The sequence below is a fragment of the Giraffa tippelskirchi genome, chromosome 13 (genome assembly GCF_054371585.1).
Source record: "Giraffa tippelskirchi isolate mGirTip1 chromosome 13, T2T-mGirTip1v1.2.pri, whole genome shotgun sequence".
NCBI lineage: Eukaryota > Metazoa > Chordata > Mammalia > Artiodactyla > Giraffidae > Giraffa > Giraffa tippelskirchi.
Genome location: NC_137287.1, coordinates 113305219 through 113328636, shown reverse-complemented (window position 1 = coordinate 113328636; position 23418 = coordinate 113305219). Strand labels below are relative to the sequence as shown.

The 23418-nt window shown below is 43.5% G+C and overlaps 1 protein-coding gene across 6 annotated transcripts in view; it reads left to right on the top strand.

The window, feature by feature from the left end:
* The window catches only part of PTPRT (protein tyrosine phosphatase receptor type T), a 1099906-nt gene that overhangs the window by 118418 nt on the left and 958070 nt on the right, over positions 1–23418 (top strand). The window contains exons 1-2 of one of the 6 annotated variants that reach the window (XM_081556968.1): positions 12108–12195; positions 14960–15087. The exons of the other annotated variants lie outside the window; for them this stretch is intronic. The gene's annotated coding sequence lies outside the window, so the exon portion shown is untranslated. Of the gene's footprint in view, positions 1–12107; positions 12196–14959; positions 15088–23418 lie in introns of those variants that run through there. 6 annotated transcript variants of the gene reach the window in all.

Genomic DNA, 23418 nt, shown 5'->3' with positions numbered 1-23418 from the left:
TTAATTTGTTTCAGGAATTGTTTCTTGGGTTCTTAATTGCATGAATGTTGCCTCAGAAATGTTGGCCAGTTTCAACAGACAGCAATGGTTCAGTCCAACTGAACTCAGGAGAAATAAGTGAGCGCCAGCTACGTGTCATGCTCTGACGATACAGAGATGAGAAAGGCAAGCTCTGGTCTCAAGGAGCTTATAGTCTAGAGAGCTAGATCAGATGTCCAGACTGGCCCACGCAGACTACACCAGTAGGTGTGAAATAGCCTGGGGATAAACCAATGGCAATTCACGGTGACTGTTTCAGTGGGGCCGCAAGTCTTTGAGGTGACCTGTGGCTTCCTTGTGGGAAAGAAGCGATTTTCAAGAGAAGCTGGAAAGAACAGATTATTTAATGTGAACTTTCCTGTTTGAGGTTGGGTTCCCTAGAAACAGACCCAAGATGGGGGTCCATGTGAAGGTAAATTAATTGAGAACACACTCTTAGGCTATGCTTTTGAAACCCTAGCGTACACAAGAATCTTGGAGATGGCTTGCTTATTTTTTAAATTAATTTTTTATTGGAGTATAGTTGATTTACAGTGTTGTATTAGTTTTTGATGCACAGCAAAGTGAATCAGTTATAGATATCCACATATCCACTCTCTTTTAGGTGTTTTTCCCATTTAGGCCATTATGGAGTATTGAGTAGGGTTCCCTGTGCTCTACAGTAGGTCCTTATTAGTTATCTATTTTATAAGTAGTAGTGTATATATGGAGAAGCAATGGCAGCCCACTCCAGTACTCTTGCATGGAAAATCCCATGGACGGAGGAGCCTGATGGGCTGCCGTCTATGGGATCGCACGGAGTCGGACACGACTGAAGCGACTTAGCAGCAGCAGCAGCAGTGTATATATGTCGATCCCAGTCTCCCAGTTTATCTCCCCCCTACCATCTCTCTTGGTAACTGTAGGTTTGTTTTCTATGTTGGTGACTATTTCTGTTTTGTAAATAAGTTCATTAGTACCATTTCTTTTAGATTCCACGTATAAGTGTATCATGTGATATTTGTCTTTGTATAACTTAGTATGACAGTCTCTAGGTGGGGATGGCTTCTTTAAACCCAAATTGCTAGACTCCACCCCCAGAATTTCTGGATCAGGAAGTTTTCAGTGGGTCTTGAGATGTGCCTGTCTCACAAGTTCCCAGGAGATGCTGATGTTGTTGGTCTGGGGACCACATTTTGAGAACCACCGCTCTAAGAAGAAGGGAGGTGAAGAAAACAGATCTGGCAGGAGTAGAAGCAAAGCAAGGTGTGACCTTGGCTGGTGTCCAGCTTCAGCCTGACTCTCTGGAATACAGACTGTGCCAAATTTGGTTCCACTTGGAGGTGATGTGGGAAGACCTTTTGTCCCCCTTTATCCTCGTGTCTGTTAGTCCTTGGCTGCTGTGCTGTGGTGGCCGTGGGTGGTCTGTTCAGTGGAGGGAAACTTGGAGAAGGCGGCAGGTGTGAGCCATTGGCATCTAAGGAATGATCACCTCCTGGCAATGAGGATCTGTGTGGTCCCCAGCACTGGTAGCATCCACTATATTGCTCAAGTTTGAAGGGTTGGGAACACAGTCAGATATTTAAAAAAAAAAAAAAAAAACACTAAAAATCTAGGACCATTCAAACATATCTGTGGATCAGATTTTATTTGGCATGTAAGTTGCCTGTTGGTCACTTCTGGGCTAAAGGTTTTTCTAACAATTTTTTTTTCTAAGAGAGCATGTGCTGGGGCTGGTGGATTTCTTCCAAACTGCTACCTGTAATTAACTTGAAGTGTTCCCCTTAAGAGCCCACAACGGGCTTGGATCTCCAGAACGTTTTCCTCAGCAAAATAGGATGCTTTTCCGAGTGATATTGTATAAATCACAGGAAGACTGTCCCAAGTCTTCCAAACTGGAGGCACCATTATGCAAGTTGTCATACATGACTAACCCATTATTATAGCCCCAGAGAAGCTGAGGGACTCCCACCTAATTTCTGGGGGAGCCCATTTCACACCTGAATAGTTCTTATTTTAGAAAGTCAGCCTGATTCTTATTACAGACTTGCCTTTGCTAAAAGACATCCCACACTGCTTCTACTTAAACACCTCCCCCCACCAACAAAGTCCCTTCCTTGTCAAACCAGAAATAATTCTTCCTCCTCCATGGTGCTTACCTCTTTAGTTAATGTTATAAAGGAGAGATCAAGGGTGAATAAATATAATGTGGTTATATTATTTATTACAGCCCTTTTGGATTCCCACTTAGGGTAATAATGGCAAGTAAAATTCATTTTGTTTCTAAGAAATCAATTTGCTGTTGTATGCCAAACGCTATCATTTTGAAGTTAACGTAATACTGTAGATGATTTGTTGCTGCAAATAGAAACAGCTGTAGCCCCGTCCAGTTGGTGGCCACTGATGCCAGGATGGTAGAGGTAACATCAAGCCAGGACTGTGAAGTATACCTGCAGGATTGACCCATTCACCCAGGGGCCCTGGGGTATGCTGAGCGTGCCAGGGTTGGAGAGGTCCTATGCTTTGGGGTGAATCCAGCCTTGCACCCAGGGCTGTAGTTGGGACCAGGCATGTGTTGGGGGTGGGTGCTTGTGCCATTCCTCCAAGCATGGAGTTGAGGGTCAGGGGAGGGCAGGGCTCTGCAGCCCTGGAGTCTTTACCTTGGATGCTAAGCTGCTGCTTCTTCACCTATCCTTAGTGTGGCCTCGCTTACCTAGCAACCTCACCTTCTCAGAAGAAAAACTGAGAACCTGGATTTTGAGCAGTACTGCTACCCTGCAACTCCTGTGACCTTTTCACTAGCCCTCCTCCCTCTTCCTCCTCCTCCCCTTCTCCCGAGTTTCTGTTGCATTTGGGGCCACCAGTTGCACCCTTTCCATGGCTCTTCTCTCCTGGCCTTCTCCTGACTCTCTGCTCATGCCCTCTTAGTTAATATTATTTCTGACTGTGCTTTATCCCCCTGCCCTATATTGAGATGCTCCAGTGTTTGTCCCTCTCTTCTCTCCTGGCAACATCGCCACCCGAAGGATGACCCCAGTATCTCTTTCTCTAGGCTTGATCTTGCTCTTAAAACCCAATCCAGCACTGATGACTTCCTGTTGAGGGTCCTTCCTCTGGTCTCACAGGTGCACAAACTCAACAGGTGGCCAACTGAGTGCCCGATTTCCTAGTTTGCTGCCTCTCCTTATTTCTAATTGTTAATGGTGGTGCCCACTTCCAAGGTACTTAGGGGTAAACTGAGGACTTCCTGTTTTGTAAATACTGCTAGGGTTCTTGCCTGAAAGCAAAGCTCAGATCGTGTCACTCCTCTGTTTAAAAGTTCCCCGACTCCTTTAAAAAGATGTATTTTTTGAATTTAAAACATTGTTGAAATGTGGATTTCCCACAACTTAAAAATAACCATCGAGGGGACTTCCCTGGTGGTCCAATGGTTAAGACTTTGCCTTCCAATGCAAGGGTGCTGGTTCAATCCCTGGTTGGGGAGCTGAGACCCCACATGCCATGCAACCTAAAAACCAAGACATAAAGCAGAAGCAATATTGGAACAAATTCAATAAAGACTTTAGAAGTGGTCCACATCAAACAAATCTTAAAAAAATAACCATCTTAAAGTGAGCCGTTGAGTGGCACTTAATATATTCACAGTCTTATTAACCATCACTTCTATATAGTTCCAAAACCTTTCCATCACCCTAAAAGGAAATTTTGTACCCATTAAGCAGTTTTTCCAACCATTTCCCCTTTTCCCAGCCCCTGGCAACCGCCATTCTGCATTTCGTCTCTATGTATTTACCCATTCTGAATACTTCATATAACTGGAATCATAACATATATGGCATTTTCCATCTAACTTCTTTTACTCAGCATCATGTTTTTGAGGTTTGTTCACATCGTAGCATGTATCAGTACTTTGTTCTTTTCTTATGGCTTAATAATATTCCACTGTACGTATATACCACAATTTGTTTATTCATTCATCTTTTGATGAGCATTGGGCTGTTTTCACGTTTTGGTTATTGTGAATGGTACTTCTGTGAACATGTGTGCGTATGTGTTTGAGTAGACATTGACTGTTGCCGTGGAATTCAGTTTTAGAGCTTAACAAATATTTCTGTCAAGGGTCAAATAGTAAATATTTTAGTTTTGGGGGATCGTAGAAGTTTTCTGTCTCAACTACTCAACTCTGCCATTATAGCACAAAAGTAGTCATGGAAAAATAATGTAACTGTGTTCCAATAAAACTTTATAAAAAGAGATGATGGAGAAGTCCCTGGCAATCCAGTGGTTAGGACTCCACACTTCCACTCCAGTGGGCATGGGCCTGATCCCTGGGTGAGGAGCTAAGATTCCAGATGCCCTGCAGTGTGGCTTAAAAAAACCCAAGAACCCCCAAAAACCAGAGATGATGGGCTAGATTTGGTCCACAGGTTGTAGTTTCCTGACCTCTGCTGTAGAACAGAATGAAGCCCCTCACACTAGAATTCAAAGTGCACTCTGATTATGTCACCCACCCCAACTTTCACCACTCTTTTCCAAGTCCCACAGTTCAAACAGAACAGGGTAGACGTGACCACAGGAGTGGAGGGTGGAAGTGAAAGTCGCTCAGTCATGTTCGACTCTTTGCAACCCCATGGACTATACAGTCCATGGAGTTCTCCAGGCCAGAATACTGGAGTGGATAGCCTTTCCCTTCTCCAAGGGATCTTCCCCACCCAGGAACTGAATCCAGGTCTCCCACATTGCAGGCGGATTCTTTACCAGCTGAGCCACAAGGAGGGTGGAAAACAGGGAAGAAATGGTATGGAAAAGAGGGAAGTGTGATTGATGGGAGTATATAGGGGCCAGAGAGAACCCTCATGGGGGGCATCTCTGGTTTCAGCCCCCGAGGACTTTAATGCCAGCTTGATAAATTCTTATGAATTGCAGTTGTCTGCCATCCTTCTTCAGACAAAGTGTGGGCTTCCAAGCTAGCTCAGATGGATAAAGCAGTATGGAGATATTCCCACACCTGTGTTAGAGAAGCGCCTCTCTTTGGAAGCCATTCACAGACCTTCCGCAATGTTCTTGGGTTAATCTCATTTTAAAAGGTGGAAGGAAAGGAGTTCATTGTCTGGAACATTCCCTTTAAAAGAGCTGTAATTCACTGAGCTTGCGGGGAAGTGTTCCTATAGGTGACAGGAAGGCCTCTGGGGACAAATAACGAACCGTTTATGGGTGGAAACTGAGCTGAGTCCTTCTTGCATGAGCAGAAAGCTATCTGGGTGACACAGACTTGGCGGGGGGGGTGTGAATGTCTTCGCCCTTGTGCTTCCTGCGGGCACTGCCACATGAACGGTGCACGTAATTCTAGGAGGAGAGACTTTGGAAGAACACAATGTCAGGATGGGAAACATGTTTTCCAGAGATATTTTGTCTGAGAGAATATTCTGGCTAGTTATGTTTTAAGGCTCCCGCTTTGACAGATAAACAGATTAATTTAGACAGCTGACAAGGTGGACTGGGAGTCATGGGATGGCTTTCCTGCTGGCTGGACTTGGAGATGCTTTACCTCTCTTAACCTCTCTGTGAGTGAGAGGTCCCCCACCCTGAGCCCTCTGCTGCCTGCAGAATCCTGAGTCTGCTGGTCCCCTCCAGCGTGCATCTATCAGCCAATACAGCTGTTTTCCACCTTTGGACCTTCTTGGCCCATTTTGTACAGAGCAAGGTACCTTGTTCTGAACTTGTGTGAGTGTCTACTCACATGGGCCTCAGGGTGGTGGACATCATCCTGGTTTATTTTGCAAAGTTAACTTCTCTCTCTCTCTTTTTTTTTTGCATAGCTCTGGAAAAGGTCATTTTTATATCAGATCTTTGGATTAAGTCCTTAAAGACTGACTATCTTCTGGGAGACATTCTCTTCCCCCACTGGGTTGTATATGATGGTCGTATGTGAACCCCAAAATCCATTTCTTTCTTTCCATGTGAGCCACTGTTGTTAGATGTGGTCTAGTTGTTTCCTAGACTTTCCCTCCCTCTCTCTCTCTCTCTTTAAATATTGGAGTATAGTTGATTTACAATGTTGTGTTAATTTTAGGTGTACAGGAAAGTGAATCAGTTATACATATACATATACCCACTTATTTTTTAGATTCTTTTCCCGTATAGGCCATTGTAGAGTGTTGAGTAGAGTTTCCTATACTCTACAGTAGGTCCTTATTAGTTACCTGTTTTATAAATAGTAGTGTATATATGTCAGTCCCAATCTCCCCGTGTATCCCTTCCACCTTGGTAGCCATAAGTTTGTTTTCTTGTTGCTAGTTGTGGGCCTGTGTAGAGTTCTGGCCAGTGGAATGTGGATACTGCAATGTATGTATATCACTTTCAGACCTGGCCCACAAATCTGTATTGTTCTCTTCCCTTGCCTGCAGAAGACTGAGGCCACAGGATTTGGTGGAACTATAGGAGCCTGGGTCTGTGAACCTTTGTTATACGGTTGCATGAGTGCAGAGAAGACGTTGTGGTTATAAGCTACCGAAATGCTGAAATTGTTGGATGTAGCAGCTCACCCATGCTGAGTAGTGTGCCTTGTGCCTGGGACTGGGGATGCAGAGGGAAGGAGGTGGTTTCTCCCTTCAGAGGGGCCCCTAGTCTAGAGCAAGGCTGTTCGGGAGATGGCTTGGAGGAAGTTTTGGCCCTGGGTGGAAGGATCATCTTCATCAATGAAGACAGGTCTTGTCAGTGTGAGAGGAGAAGGCAACTGTGAAGACAGGAGGGAGCCAAGATGATACTTGCTGGCTTCCAGGACCATGACTGAGTCTAGAAATAATTTCTTCTGTATTCTTAACTGAGCCCGGGGATTTTCCTGCCTGCTGGCTTCTGGTACATCCCATTAACCTTTTCTTGGGAGACAGTGGAAAAAGCTGTGCTGAGAACCGTATGATGAGCAGGTGGTGAGTAATTGAAGTGTTACCAGAGGCAGTCTGAGACTTTGGGCTTCCTGTTCTATGCCAGTCAGCTCCTGTCTGCTCTTGACTTCTTGAATACTTACTTGAACTTCACGTTTGTGGGGAGTAGGGCATGAGGACACCCGTAGACTGTTCAGAGCTTGAAGTCACAACTCGCAGTCTGACTTAGGGTGGGATTTGGTCAAGTAACATTTGTCTTGATGTCAACATTTAGCTAGATGTTGGCATTTTGTTGTTGTTTTTCAATTTGAAGTCATCTAGTGGAGGTTTTGATGGGATAATTATATAAGAGGAAGGTATGTTTAGTCAGGACAGGATGACTCTTGGAGCAAACAACCTCAGCATGTTGTTGTCTTGATACGATAAAAATTTGCTGTTTTCACCCCCTCCCATGTCAGTCAGCAGAGGAGCTATGTTCTTCACAGTCACTCAGGACTAAGGACTTTTTTTTCCATTGTGGGGTTCTTCCATCTTCTAGGCCCATGGAATCCTTTCCATTCTACTGATGGATGGGAAAAGAGAAGGGTGTAGGGTATAGGATGCTGTGGGAGGTTTCTATGGGCCAGGCCTAAGATTTGCTATTATTGTATCTATCTACAGTTCATTGGGCAGAATTCAGTTACATGGCTGCACCTGAGCCTGACTGCAGGGGATCCTGAGAAATGGGGTCTCACTGTGAACCCAGAAAGAGGAGGAAATGCGGTAGGATGAGCAAGTGGCAGTCTCTGCCATAGCTGGGAAGGCATTCTTATCGAGAGTTGTCTGGGTTTCTTGAAAAGCTGTTGTTCACAGGTAAATACAAGGAAAGCCAAATCATAAAACAGAACTCTCCTGCTCTCAGCAAGTTTATTTCCTGAAAAGTCCAAGTTGGGCTGTTCGCCAGGGAGTCTTTATTCCCTGAGACCTCTGGGCAGTTAGGACCTGACGTGGCTGATGATGGAGCATGATACCTGAGGTCTTGCATGGGGTGCCCTTGGGTTGAAGAGCCATGTGTTAGTGGCCCCTGGGCGGGTTATGACTGCTCCCTTCTTTCTCTGGAGCCTTCCATAGGTCTTCAGAAGGCCCTCGGTCCCCCGGCTCTCATTATGGCACTGAGGGATTTCCACCAAAAGGGAGACAGCTCATGACACGGAGTTGATCTGTCCTGAGACTGGCACAGTCTTTATCATCAGAAGTTGGCTCTTCGGCTGGCTGGAGGGGGGACAAGGATGTACCCAAAATGAAGGGTGATTAGAGACCTTTACCAGAAGAAGGGTTGACTGACCCCACTGGCAATGCTGAGCCCATCACTGTGTGGTCTTTTTCATTCATTTCACATATTTGGTTGGCCAAAATGTTTGTTCTGGTTTTTCTGTAATATCGTATAGATAAACCTGAACCAACTTTTTGGCCAACCCAATAGAATCGCCGATATTGCTCCATCTTCTGCAGCCTCACACTGAGAATCTCCATTCTGCCCGAGACTCTGGAAACTTTCTAATTCACCTTTGCTCTAGCTCCAGAGAAATTATTTGTAAACCTAAATAGAACTAACAGTTTCCTGCAAAGCAATTTTCTGAATGTGGAAGGAGGTGACCGAAAAACAAGGCGATATGCTCACAGCTTCTAGCTTTAAAACGCACCGAAACCAGATTACTATACATTTGAAGTTTGCCATGCTGACCTCTGTCTCATTCCTAAAGACAGACACTCTTAGGAAGAAATTAATACAAAAGGACTATAGAGTCCAGAATTGTTTTTTTTTTCCCTAATGACCTTATTAAAGAAATTACACCCTGGATAACAATATAGTAGAAAACTCCCCATGGAGTTGCTTAGAATGAAAATCTGATTCCTTGGAAAGAAAATGGTAATTGTCAGCAGTGTTCGGGTTTGAATTAATCTAAGATTCCATGGCCCACATTCATATATAAACATGAATTCTTTCATCTACATACATTTGGTATTCATTCTTGATTATCTGTCCCAGCATAACATTAAAATGATTGCATGCCAGAAAAGAATGTGTGTTGGTTTTCAGTGAGCTAATAGCAAGGAACATTTAGCAGTTTGAGATCCACCCAGCAAAGTGCAGTGCAGAATTGAAGCTGTTACTCAGATTATTACTTCTCATTATTATTAATTAACAGTAATGATAGAAGCTGTTGTTTACTGAAGGCCTACTCTTTTCCTAGGTTTAGGATGTATTATCTCCAGCCCTGACAATAGCCTGAAACCAGGGTTCAGATGTGTTAAGTGACTTGCACGAGGTCAACGGCTAGGAAGAGACAGAAGGAGATTGAAAGCAAGGGCTCTTGGCTCCGAAGGCTTGTCTTTGTTTTTGCATTAAAATATCAGCTTTAGTCGCATATAATAAATGCACACTTTTGAAGTGTACAGATTGAATTTTGACAAGTGTGAGCATGAAACCACTACTGGGATCCAGGTGTAGGGCATTTTCATCACCCAGAAATGTCCCTTATCCCCCCCACCCCACTTTGTAGTCTTGCCTCTCACTCCCAGCCCCAGGCTACCAGTGACCTAATTTTGGTCCTTGTAGATTAGATTTGTATTTGTAGAACTTCATAGAAGTGGAATCTTGTGGTATCTACTCTGTTACGTGCATCTCCTTTTGTTCTGCAAATTGTTTTTAAGCATCACCCATGTCGCTCTGTGTATCAATTGTTTGTTCATCCAAGGCTCCACTGTTAAGCTTTAAATTGAGCTCCTGTTCTATATATATTGGACAAAGAGTTGTTCTTCCTGAGTTGTGGCAGCTCCTTTATGGTGAAGGACAGGACAGAGGTGTGGAGATCAAATTTGCAGACGGATTTTGTGGGATCTGAAAAGACCGGGGTGAAGGGGTACCTCAAAGTTCTGCTGGCTCATCTGTAAAATGGTGCTGATGCTAGACTTTTTAATGGATTTATTGTGAGGACTAGAAGAATGAAGATACATAGCATCCAAGACAGTGTGGGGCATGGTAGTAAATGCTCAGTAGATATTAGCAATTATGGTGTTCCAGACTGAAGGCATGACCTCAGGATGGTGGTCCCCACTTCACAGCAGCGGAGCTGCCCAAAGCCCTGAGGGGAGTGCTACAGCCGGGACACACCCTCAACAGACGGCATCCTGCAGCCCTTCTGGGCTCACAGTCTAAGGAGATTTTGAAGCGTTGAGTGTGGTTATTGAAATACTTAGAGATGAAAGCCTTTGAGATGCTTAGATGGAGACAGAGTAGATTTGATGGTCAAGACCTCTGGGCTCTATCATGAGGAGTGGGTGGTGGGCAGGTTTCATCTTCCTGGGAGTGTCAGGGACCAGGATTCAGGAAGACAGAAGGAAACACTTTGAGAACTAGCTGAGCCATGTATGCCAGCCACAGTGGCATGGGTTGTCTCTGGAGGAGAAAGAGTGGGAATGTTCATTTTGATCTCAGAATTCTCCACGTGTATATTGAGCCCTTAGCATAAGGTACTTTCACTGGTTTCTCTCTCTTTGTCCTCATCCCCCTTTTTTTCTGCAGCTATTTAGCTACTAAGCTACCTAACTATCTAGTATCTATTGATAGATTTGTAGATCTTATAATTATTAATACATTTTTTGAAGTATAATTTATATACTGTAACGTACATGGATATTAAGCACATGGTTCAGTAAGTTTTGACAAACGCATACACTCCTGTAAAACCTGTAGTCTTATCAAGATACAGACCATTTCCTTCACCCCAGAAAGTTCCCTTGTGCCCCTTTGCACTCAGTCCTCCTCCTCCCAGGAAACAATCTGATCTCTTTCTGATACACTTTGTCTGTTGATCATAGGAACAGAATCATAGAATGTGCACTGTTTTGGTGTCTAGCTTTTGAGAGCGTGGAAGCCCTTGCTGAGTGCCGAATGCATGCCAGGCACTGTGCTGGTGACATTTGTATTGATTATTTTGTTGAATCTTCCCAGTAGCCTCACAAAGTATGTGTTTTTGCTCCTGAACTACTGAGGTTCAAAGAAATTAAATACCTCGGCCATGGTCATGTAGATGAAAAGTGACAGAGCCTTAATTCAAATTTGGGTCTGTTGCCTGCAGAAGCTTTACTGTTTCTAATGCAACCCAGGTTTTTTTTCCAGTCTTGGTGTATTGCATTTTACATTCTATCACGCTGTATTGCAAACTACAGCACCTTCTCAAAAAGATAAAAAGAACTTCTGATCACAGTTGGCTAATCGGAGCACGGCAGGTGTGAAGTACAATTTCCCTTGGTTGCTCCTAATTTACATCTCGTTGCTGACCATATTTTTTTGTTTTGTGTGAACTATTTATTACTTAGTGATAGATTATTCACATTGCAATACCACTTCAGAGCATGGAGCGTGACCGTGTTCAAATTTGGAATCTTTTTGTTCACTGTCACTGTGTTGGGGCAGACTTTCCTTCCCTCCTCCTTCCTTCTCTCCCATCCCCTTCTCCCATCTTCTCTTTTTCTTCCTCTTTCCCACTCCGTCCCTCCTTTGCTCTTGTTCTCTTCCCCTTGACTTCTCTCTAACCCCTTTTCTTTCTCTTTCTCTCTTATGTTGCTTCTCTTGCCCTTGTTCTCACTCTCTCACTTTTTCTCTCCTCATCTTTCTCTTTTTCTCTCATACTCTATTTCCTAAGAAAAAGCAGCTATCAGAAACCCAAGCTATTGACAGACATACAGTGCTGCTATGAAAGGCCTCCAGACCCCTGAGGGTCTTCACCTACTTTCGAGCTTGTGCACAAGGTGGGTGAGGCACCGAAGTCTCTGCACACCATTGTTTGTTTGCAAAATGGGAATATTAATACCTTTCTCTTCTGTTGCTTCATTCATTTGTGCAATAGAGATTTACTGAGAGTGTTCTAGGTACCAGACACTTAGGCATTGAGAGGGGTACAATACAGACATGGTCTCTGATATTTATTCATATTCTGGAAAGGAGACAAAGAATAAACAGGTAAAGGTGAGAGTCCTACATAATAAAGTGAAAGTGAAAGTGTTAATTGCTCAGTTGTGTCCGACTCTTTGCAACCCCATGGATCCACCAGACTCCTCTGTCCATGAGATTCTGCAGGCAAGAATACTGGAGTGGATTGCCATTCCGTTTCCCAGGTGATCTTCCCAACCCAAGGATCAAAGTGGGGTCTCCTGCATTGCAGACAGATTCTTTATCATCTGAGCCACCAGGGAAGCCCTGTATAATAAGTCCCTACATGTAAACAAGTTCTGTTTGGAGAGTGTGTTCGTAAGTCCAGTTTTTTTGTAAGTCCAACACAGTTAGCCTAGGTATCCAACTAACATAATCAGTTAAATCGTACTGTACTAGTGAACTAGTATACTAGTGACAAACGAAAGTGTTAGTTGCTCAGTTGTGTCTGACTCTTTGCAACCCCATGGACTGTAGCCCGCCAGGCTCCTCTGTCCATGGAATTCTCCAGGCAAGAATACTGGAGTGGGTAGCCATATCCTTCTCCAGGGGATCTTCCTAACCTAAGGATCAGACCTAAGGTCTCTTGCATTGCAAGCGGATTCTTTACTGTCTGAGCCACCAGGGAAGCCCAGTACTCTACTATCATAGGTTTATAATACTTTTCACACAAATAATACATTGTAAAGAAGCATTAGAAAGGTTAAAATTAAAAAAAGCAAACACAAAAAAACAAAGGAAACATTTTTTAATCTTATATAATACAGTACCTTGAAAAGTACAGTAGTACAGTACAGCAGCTGGCATCCAGGGGCTGGCATGGAGGAATAGTCCAGAAGAGTCGCTGACTAGAAGAGGGAGAGGAGGTGGGAGATGGTAGAGCTGAAGGACCGTCAGCAATAGGAGATGAAGGGCAAGCTGCAGTTTCATGTGAACTGACTTATGTAGTTGGACATGTGAATGCATGTTTGCATCTTTGAAAGTTCACAACTTGAAGGTTCGTATGAAGGGGACTTAGTGTAACTAGCCCCTAAATGCTCTGCAGGTCTCGTACTCATGTTGCTCCATCATGATGCCTATTTCCTGACTTAGAGCTTCATGGTCCAGAACTTAGGCTATCCCTTAGCATTTTTTTAACTTTTAATTTTGAAGCAGTTTGAGATACATAAGAAGTTGCAAAGATAGTATAGAAGGTACCCTGTATCTTTTCTCTGTCTTCCCCTAAAGATAATATTCTTATGTTACCTTAATACATTGTCAAATCCAGGAAAGACCTTATTCAGACTTTATCAGTGTTAACAAGCATTCTTCTTCACCTCCTATTCTTTTTTCTCCTTCTCCTCCCTGCTCCCCTTCTTCCATTCCTCTTCCTCTCCTTCCTCTTGTACTTGTTCTTTTTCATGTATACTTCTGTGAAATTTGATCACATGTGTATATTCTAGTGACCATCCCTGCAATCAGGAAGCAGAACTGTTCCAAAACCACAAAGCATTTCCCCTGAGTTACTTCTTCACTAAGTGGCACTCTTCCCCTACCTCTCACCTGTGGCAATTACTTCTGTGTTCTTCATCTATACTTTTGTCATCTCAAGAATGTTATATAAAAGGAATCAGACAGTATATAACCTTTGAAGGTTGGCCTCCCCGCCCCCCCCCCCCTCAGCGTGATGCCCTGGAGATGCATCAAAGTTGTTGTGTGTATCAGTAGTTCATTTTGTCATCACTTTCAAGATAAAAGGAATCAGGCACAGGACACTTGAGAAAGAAATTCCTTTGTGAAAAGTCTTTGTTTTCAAGGCTAACCTTTACTAGTTCTTTGCCCCCCTCAGAGACCTTGAACAGTTAATTTATTTCAGTCTGACTGGCAAATTGGCGAGTTGGTAGATGATTGATTTTATTATTTGATTTATAAGTGTTTTCCTCACTCTTAACAGTAGCTAGATTTTCCGTGAGCCCTAAGTTTTGCACAGATCTTTATGTGTTTGAGAAACTCCTTTCAACTATGAAATGTTCCTTGTACTTTTGAGGTTAATGCTAGGTGCTGTAATGAATAAACCCCTGCAAAGTTTAGTAGCTTCACACAGTAAAATTTTATATCTCATTCCAGCAACAGACCATGTATGTATACTCTGTCTTTAAAATCCTTTTCTCCATGAAATGATTTGGAGAGGCAGGTCACTTCTGCTATGAACCTCTGCTATCTTTTAAGACCTTGAGATTCCCTTGGAGAGAGAGCATGGAGGGTCACCAGGCTGCAGGTTAGCATGGGTCATGCTTGGAAGTGGTGTCCTCCATTGCTTCCATTCCTGTGTCATTGGCTAGAATTCAGTTGGATGGCTGGAGTCAGCTTCAAGGTAGTAGATGGAAGGATGGGAAGATGATGTTCCTGATGGCAACCACATCTTTAAGGCAACACTACACTCTGGAAGAGGGGAAGCATAATTATTGATGGATGATTGACTGTCTCTGCCTCCACCTCCTGTCAAAGACCCCATTTCAGATTAATAATCTCAACAGCAACCTAACGGGAGGGGATCTACGAGTTTAGGTTCTAGCTTTGACGCTTCTTGAGCAACCAAGGCAAATCATGTCCACTCTCTGAATCTCAGCTTTATATTATCTACAAGCAGTGGGTTAAGTTTAATAATTCTGAAGCTCTCTCTCTTACATTTAATGGTTTCCTGTTGTGACCCTTTATTCTCAGACGTATCTGAAAAATCTCTGCGATCTTGGCCGAAGGGGAGGTTCAGTCAACCTGGGTTAGCCTGTTCCGCCAACCCTGTGTTTACCGCCACACACTCATCTTTAACCTAGAGTCCCAGGGAAACGAAAGAAACCCTGGGACCACACAGCACAACTGCTATCGCAATTGGGAGGATTCTGACAGTTTAGCTATGAGAGCAGTAAATTCAGCTCCTGATAAATTATTTACTCTGAGGATCAAGAAGCTGGTCTCACTGTGCTTGCCTGGCTCACTGCTTGAGAAATAACAGACAATTCTGGTCATGCCAGGAAGGAAAGAAAAAGAAGACTGACCTTTAGTTTCTGACCGCCTATCCTTTGTGCTTCTACCACCGTTTTAGAGGGAGCCAGAGACTACCATTGGTGAGAGCAGTGAACATCTCATGTTTCCAGTTGGCCTGTGTCTGCCCAGCCCATGATCACCCATAACTCTGTTCCTCAGAGTAACAAGTGAGGCTTCATAAGAGTGGTAATTGTGCTGATCAATACTGTGTTTACATCTGGATGAAAGAGGAGGAAGAACTAAAGCCAAAATGCCTTCTGGACAATTCCCCTCTTCCTTAATGGACAGGATCTGGAGGAGGCGGGGCTACACTGTGTGTTTCCAGATCAGGTTTCCTTCGGGGCTATACATTTCGTTTCTTTCATGTCTCTGAAGTTGCTTTTCTGCATGCCTGGGGAACAGAGCAGAATGGCATTTGATTCTCTTGTCGTCTGGGTTTTCAGGGGTGGATGAAGCTTGGATGCTCATTAAGATTACTGCGCCTCATCATTTTTAATGTGAGGCCCAAGGTAATATTTAATGAAGCTGAAAAGTATATTAATAAAATTACTTGTAGTAATTAGCAGGAAATTATAATAGTAGGGTGATGGGGAGATTTTAGAAATCAGTTAGAAGTGATCAAGACCAATCTTGAATGTCACTGCTTATTATTTTTTGCTCTCAATCATCATGAACTACACCTTTGCATGTTTACCTTTGAAAAGAAAGTCTTTGATGGGGCTCACACATATTGCTTTTATTTCATGTTGTTTTGTTCCTTGGTGAGTAACACAAAGCTAGTGTCTTTAGAATTACTTGTAAACTGCCGTATTGCCCCCTAGAGGCAAATGGGAGCTCTAGTATTTCTGCCTTTATGGCCTCTTACCTGAAAAGAGAGGCTGTCAGAGACCAGAGTCCACAAAGGCTTCTGTGAAGGTGAGATGCAACCAAGAGTCATTTGTGGGGCTTATCAACCCGGAAAATGTAAGTAAAGGCAAAAAAAAACCCCAAAAGCTCACGGATTTGGGAGGTAGAGGTCCTAAAAGCTCTGCAACATCTTCAGGTTTGACTGTTGATTAACCCTTCTCTACCAGTCTCTATTCCGTTTGACAAGTAGATTTGGAGGTAAAACTTCTGAAATGAACAAGGTTCCAAGAAGGCAGAACTTCTCATGATTACCCTGGTTGAGGCTTGAGCTGGGGTGTGTTGGGGGGTTTCTTTGTTGATGCTATTGTTGTTATCAACTCTGGCCTTTTATTTTATTCCTACTCATCCTTGAGGAATCTGGAGAAAAACCTAAAGGAAGGCAGAAGCTTCCAATGTCTGAGACAATAATTATTTGTTAATTCATAAAATAAGTACCTAAAGTACTGGGATCAGTGTATTCATTTTCTCTGCCCCTTTCTCCCTCTCTTTCTGCAACATATTTTTAGTTGAAAACCTACTCTGTGTCAGGCAGACTGGATGCTGGTTCCTGGAAATATGACAGTGAGCAGATACAGCTCTTGTCTTTCAGATGTTCACCCAGCAGTGGTCAATGAACAATCCTCTAATGCCACAAGGGCCTGAAGGCTGTGAAGGTGTTGGGCAGATCATCGTTGCAGGAGGAGTGGGGAGTCTTGAACTATGTGGAATACAGAGTGCTCTTTCTAAGCAAGAAAGCTGAGGGCCGGCATTCCAGGCAGGAGGAAGAGCACAAACAGAGGCAGGGACAGACGTGTGTGAAGGAGTGCAGGATCCAAGGAGCTTTGCAACCAGAGTCAAGTTTGATCCCTGGGTACCTGTCGTGTGAATATTGAGTGATGGAGCCTGGGAGTTTGTATGTGATGCCAAGGGGGTTACTCTAGTCTGATTGGTGATGGGGATGCGGCTGAAGAGTTTAAATAAGCTTGACCAGATGTTTGTTTAGAGAGACCATTCTGTCAGCTGATGCTTTGAGTGGGTTGGAGGGGAAAGCCCAGGACCAAGGGACCAAGGAGGAGGCTGTAGCAGTCATCAGAGTGAGAGCCATGCTGAGTAGCCCTGAGGATAGAACGGAGGTTGTGGGTATGACACATTGGGGATGGGTAGATGCTGGGTTTGAATGAAAAGGAAGACAGAAAGATCATTTCTAAGTCAGAAGAAAATATACAGAAATGAAATCATATACTCTGTAGTCTTCTGTGACTGGTTGGTTCCTTTCACTTAGCATGTTTTCACAGTTCATTTACATTGTAGCTTGGATCACTTCTTTTTATGGCTGAATAATGTTCCATTGTATGGATAAATTACATTTTATTTATCTATTCTTCCACGGATGAACAAATTTCAGTTGTTTCCACCTTTTGGCTACTGTGAATAGTGCTGCCATGATCATTCCATGTACAAGGTTTTGTTTGAACATCTGTCTTCATTTCTTTGCGGTACATGCCTAGCAGTGGAATTGGTGGGTCATATGGTAATTCTAGAGCTTCCCTGGTGGTTCAGACAGTAAAGAATCTGCCTACATTGCGGGAGACCTGGATTCAGTCCTGGGTTGGAAAGATCCCTGCAGGAGGGCATGGCAACACATTCCAGTGTTCTTGCTTGGAGAAACTCCATGGACAGAGGAGCCTGGCGAGCTATAGTCCATGGGGTTGCAGAGAGTCGGACATGACTGAGTGATAAAAATTAGTTAATTCTCAGATTAACTGTGGTGATCACTGCATGTATGTGTGAGTATACTAAAAACTATTGAACAGTACACTTTAAATTGATAAATTGTGTGGTATGTAGTTATATCTTAATAAATCTGTTTTTTTTTTTTAAATAAATAGAATGATTTCATCCTTTTTGAAGTTCCTCTCAGGGCATTAATGAACTTGCAGATTCAAATGTAAAAACACCCATTGTAGTTCAAAATGATATATTTATTTGTACACGTTTGTTGTGTCATACGATTGAAAGCTCTGTGAGAGCAGGGACCACACGTAGCTTTGTGCCTTGTCTCCAGCCACTTGCATGGTGCTTGGCACATACTAAATACCCAGTAAACATCTGTAGAGTCCTTGAATGATCTGCTTTTATAGTCCAGGCAACTGGTTTATTATATAGGCGTATGATGCTTTGTTTTACAGAGTAGCCAGTTTCCCTGGATTTTGGGTTCAGTACATGTGCTCCTTTGTTCATTTGTGTTACATTTTGAATCATTACCCCTGTTATGATTCCATGTTTCCTGCTAACTTGACCACTACAAAGCCAGTGGCTGTGACCTTGTGGCCTTAAGTGAGGTAGGGCTGCCAAGGACTGGGCTTTCAGAAGGGACGTTGGGCATCTCGTGACGGGAGCCCAGGACTCTCCTCTTACTTGTGTTCCTTTTAGCTCATCTCTTGCCATCTTGTTTCCAGTAGACCATTAGTCCAAGTAGCAAAAGTAATTCCAGGGATTTTTCACACATTCATGTTTATTCTTTAAAATATAAAATTGAAGTAACCCTTAAATATTTAGTCTTTTAAAGTTGGCTACATTTTCATGTAAAAAGTTTTTTGGGTCATTTTTTAAATTCTCTTGGAGGCATATAATTTCACTTTGAAAAAGTCATTAGAAAAATAGGACATATAGATTGATTTTAGTTATATGTATATTTGTATATTTAAAGAAGTGTTTATACCTATCTATATTGATATGTAAAAGTTTTCCTTTAATATTTAGATGCTTTAAAATTTACCAAAATTTTAAAGTAAAATATTGTCTTTAATAAAAAAAACTTTCCCCTGAAGAGAAACAGCTACAGTTTAATCAGGGTTGCTTGAGAAATTGCATTTGAAACATAGAAGTTGGATTTATTTTTAAAATGTCATAATTATTTTCTCTTTGATAAAGTGTTTGAAAGGACCATAAGTGACCATAGTCTGGGGCAGCTTCTTGGAACAGGTGGATTCAAGAAGAATTTTAAGAAATTAAGAGAGAGATTTGGCCAAATATTGTCTTACCACTAAATCATTCAGTTTATTTTTATTGTTTTTTGAATAGGTATACATATATCCCCTCCCTTTTGAACTTCCTTCCCATCTCCCTCCCCACCCCACCCCTCTTGGTTGATACAGAGCCCCTGTTTAAGTTTTCTGAGACATACAGCAAATTTCTGTTGGATATCTATTGGATTCAAGAAGAACAGGTGGATTCAAGAAGAATTTTAAGAAATTAGGAGTGATTTGGCTAAATATTGTCCTACAGCTAAATCATTCAGTTTTAAGAGTGTCTGTTAAGAATATCTTGATGGCAGTTTAGGTTTCTACAAATATTTTGTAGATGTGATTGATTCTCAAATGCCATCCATATCCTCCCAGGACAAGGAATCTGCAACAAAAAGATGGGAAGGAACATTTATTGGAAATGGCAGTGTGTAGTGGCCATGCCACTTAATTGGATCTCATTTAATCCTTGCAAACTTGCCTTTCAGAACTCTGTTGCAAATGACACACACTCAATTCAGATTGAAATTAGCAAAAGAAGAACACTATTATTGGTTCATATATCTAGGAAGTTTAAACAGTGGCTTCGATTTTAGGCATAGCTGGATCCAGGAGATTGAAGAATGTTACTGGGACATACAGACTCTCTTTATGTCTTGGTTCTGTCATATTTTCCTTTCTCTCTGTTGAGTGCATTCTCTAGAAGTTTCTATGCATACTTGTGTTGCTTGTCAGTTTGTCATCCCAGAGAAGAGAGCCATTCTTTCTTGACAAGTTCAAAAAAAAAGTACCCTACGAGGATTCAGATTGAGGGAAATTGGGTCATTTACTCATCACTGAATGTTGGAGTGCAACTAGAGGATATGATATGCTTTGACCGGTCAAGTGTGATGCCTGTGCTGCTGTCAGGGGTAGGCACAGAGGGAAGGAGTTAGGCTCATCTATATCTTATGCGAACACCCGATGCAATCAGCCGACTTGTTAGAAAAGATCCTGATGCTAGGAAAGATTGAAGGCAGAAGGAGAAGAAGGTGACAGAGGATGAGATGGTTGGATGGCATCACCGATTCAGTGGACATGAACTTGGGCAAACTCTGGGAGATGGTGAAGAACAGGGAAGCCCAGTGTGCTACGGTCCACGGGGTCGCAGAGAGTCAAACGTGACTTGGCTACTGAACAGCAACAACAACATATTTTATGGGATGAGTTCCCCACAGCAGAGGGGATTCTGATACCAGAAGGAGTGAATGCAAAGACTGCTATTCAGATGAATATTTGTAAGAGTCATATAATTTTCCCACTTTACAAATGAGGCTTAGCGGCCAGCCCGAGATTACTCAACTCTGAGGAGAGAGACCCAGAATCAAAGCTTAAGCCTACCCAGTTTCAGAGATCAAGCATGGCAACAATATTGGTTTTCTATAATGGTTTTGGATCCCTGGTATGAATAGACATCCACCAGCACAGGGTTGGGCCTGTCAATGGGCAGAACTGCAGTGAATGGGAGAGCTGGCCCCATATGGCCTGTGAATGCTCTGCCACGGTGACCATGAACTCAGCACTGACTGGGTGACCCAGACCTCTGTGACTACAATTCCCTCTGCCTGGGCTTCCTTTCCCACCTTCTTCTCCAGCTGAAATTCTCCGTGAACTTTGTGAATCAGCTCAATACCATCCCTGCCCGTGGTCTTTCTCATTACCACAGTTCACCTGGATTAAAGAGACTCTCTTTGTCTTCCTGTTCTCAACATGGTCAGTGCAATGCCTGCCTTGTGGTCAAGGCTAAATGAACCAGGCCTGTTGTGAGTGGCTTGTTAACTTGTGGGTGGTGCTCGGTAGCTTGGAGGCTGCCCTGAGATCGCCTGGGCTCAGCTTTCCAGGTCTCCCACTCACCAGCCTGCCTTTCCTCCCTCATAAAGTGGGAATCAAAGGATTGGGAGGACTGGCTGAAAGAACCCGTGTCAAATGCTTTGCATAAAGCCAGTAGTAACTCAGTAAATATTAGTCGTTATTGTTATCTGTGGCCGCTGGCTCAGGGAGATTTCCTGACTAGTCTAAATTCATACAATGAGATTGCAACAAAGCAGGTCCTTGAACCCAAGTCTCCTGGCTCCTGTCTCACTTAGCAGATAGGAGTGTGAGTTAACAGGCCTCAGGCTGCTACCTAAAGCATATTTAAATCCAAAAGAAGGTGCCATTCCCCCCAGGAGAGTGAAGCTTCCTTCTCAGAGAGATTTTCCCAGAATACACTTGGGCAGGGGATACATAGGATGTGAGAACTGAAAGCCTCATGCCAGCAGTATAATTTAGGGTTTAAACACAGATCTAATCTCACCTTGATTGTCTGTGGCCCTGTTGGCTCTGGTGGGAATTCTGTTCCACATGAAAAGCACATTCTGCAAAGCTCTACGTTTACGTGTGTCTGAGATGGGTGGATGCAGGACGATAATCGGGCGGCATACTGCTGTTTATCCTCCTATTACCAACTTCATTCCTCCTGGGAAATACACTGAAAATAGTGTTTTAGACATTGAAGTAGAGAGATGAGTTTGTGTTTTGAAATTTCAAAGGCATTGATGTATATATGCATGTAGGGATCTCAAAAGTTTACTAGACCTCTCATGAATTCTAGAGATCATCAATTAGATATATAAATTGATCCTTCTTTTTCCGAAGAAGATTCATCTTTTCTCGTTGCAAGATGGACAGGAAGCTGTGACTCTTAGAAATTTGGATATTAACTCCACCGCCTGCTCTGTCACCAGGGAGTGAGTTGGTGGAAAAGGAGAGGTGACTGGCTGTCTTTTCCCATGTTCCTGGGATCGAGGGGCAGACAGGACGTGCACAGGGTGACAGCCTTGCAGGCAGAGCCGCCACTGAATATTCAAGCCTTGTTTCTTTCTCTTGTTCAGCCATCACGTATCAGTGCTGACGGCTGCCTCTGACACTCCCGCTGCTCTGTGGAGTCGGGCTGTGGGTGTTGCAGGGAAACGGCAGGGGCAGGGGTGTCACCTGCAGTGGGAGGGTGGTAGCCAGGCAGAGGTGAGCAGGGCCCTCAGAAAGGGTCACTTGCAGAAAGGCTTCTGTTGGTCAGTCCCCGCTCCCCCCTCGTGGGGTCAGGGGTGGGACAGGGCTTCTTGGCATGTCACCCACTTTGTCACTTTGTTGATCTTCTATCCCTCTCAGTTATAGAGCAGATGGCAAAGATATGTAAGAAATTCACCATCACCAGAAAAGTAAAAGCAGAAACACTTTTTTTTTTTTCCAGGAGAATTTGGAAAAAATAATGGTAAACATTCATAACTGCCTCCATGGGTATCACCAGCACCTGCTGTTTCTACTTCCTTAATGTCTCGCAAACACCTGCTGTTTCCTCCCCATGGCCATTGTCGGGGTCAAGCCCTCATCCTCTCATGTCTGCCCAGACACCCATCAAACTACTTCCCAGCTGGGTTCCTCTCCCTGCATCCAACATCCTTGATGTTGGGGTCACAGCCACCTCAGGGTTGCTAATTTTACCGCTGGCTGTGCCACTCTGGGGCTACACACTTCCATGCATCTCTATGACTCATCTTGTTGTTGTTCAGTTGCTCAGTCATGTCCAACTCTTTGTGGCCCCGTGGACTGCAGCACGCCAGGCCTCCCTGTCCTTCACCGTCTCCTGGAGCTTACTCAAACTCATGTCCATTGAGTTGGTGATGCCATCCAACCGTCTCATCCTCTGTCGTCCCCTTCTCCTCCTGCCTTCAGTCTTTTCCATCCTTATCCTTAGCCTCTCGGAAAGGATTTTCATGGCTGATTGGTACCTGCCAGCTCCCCAGCCAGGTTCTTGGACCATCTTCTCACCCACCGCTGGCCCAACCTCTTCTGCATACTTATGCTTCCCCAGGGATGGCTCACTGTCTCAGGCTACCCCCACCCCACTTCCTTCCTTCTGTCTGGAGCCTCCTTTCTCTCCAGCCCTACCCTATCTGCCTCACCAGCTCTTATGAGTTCTGGGAGCGCATCCTTATGTATCCTCCACTTCGAAGGCTGAGCCCAGGACCTGCCTCTGAATTCTCAGACCCCTTCCTCGCTTTTTGCAAATGACACACGCCATTGATTACTGTGTGTTTTGCCCACTACGCACCGTGAGTTCCTTGTCTTTGTACCTCTGAGACAAAGAAGCAGTATATTGTGGTAGTAGTGAGATAGTCTTGAGTTACGATTCCACTTACATCTGACCAGCTTTGTGTAATTTGGTTATTTTTCTCAGCGGTTGTGCAGTAGGGATGAAACTACCACTGTTTTACAGAGTTACTGTGGGGCTTGAATAAGGTAATGCTTGTGGAACTATACCCGGCACAGAGTAAGTGAGCTAAGTAAACACTGGATGCTATTATCATCCTCATCACTGATACTAGCTTCTGGAAAATGCTGGATACTCAGTAAGTTCTTGTTGTATAGAAGGACTACACAGGTGAGAGAGCAAGGGATCATTTTGTTGAATTCTGACTTTGAAATGGCATTAGTGAAAGAGTATTAATGTTCTCATGTCTCTTTTTTTGTCTCAAGTTTTTCTTTCCCCTGAACAGTGGATGTTTCTCAGACATTAGCAAAGCACTGA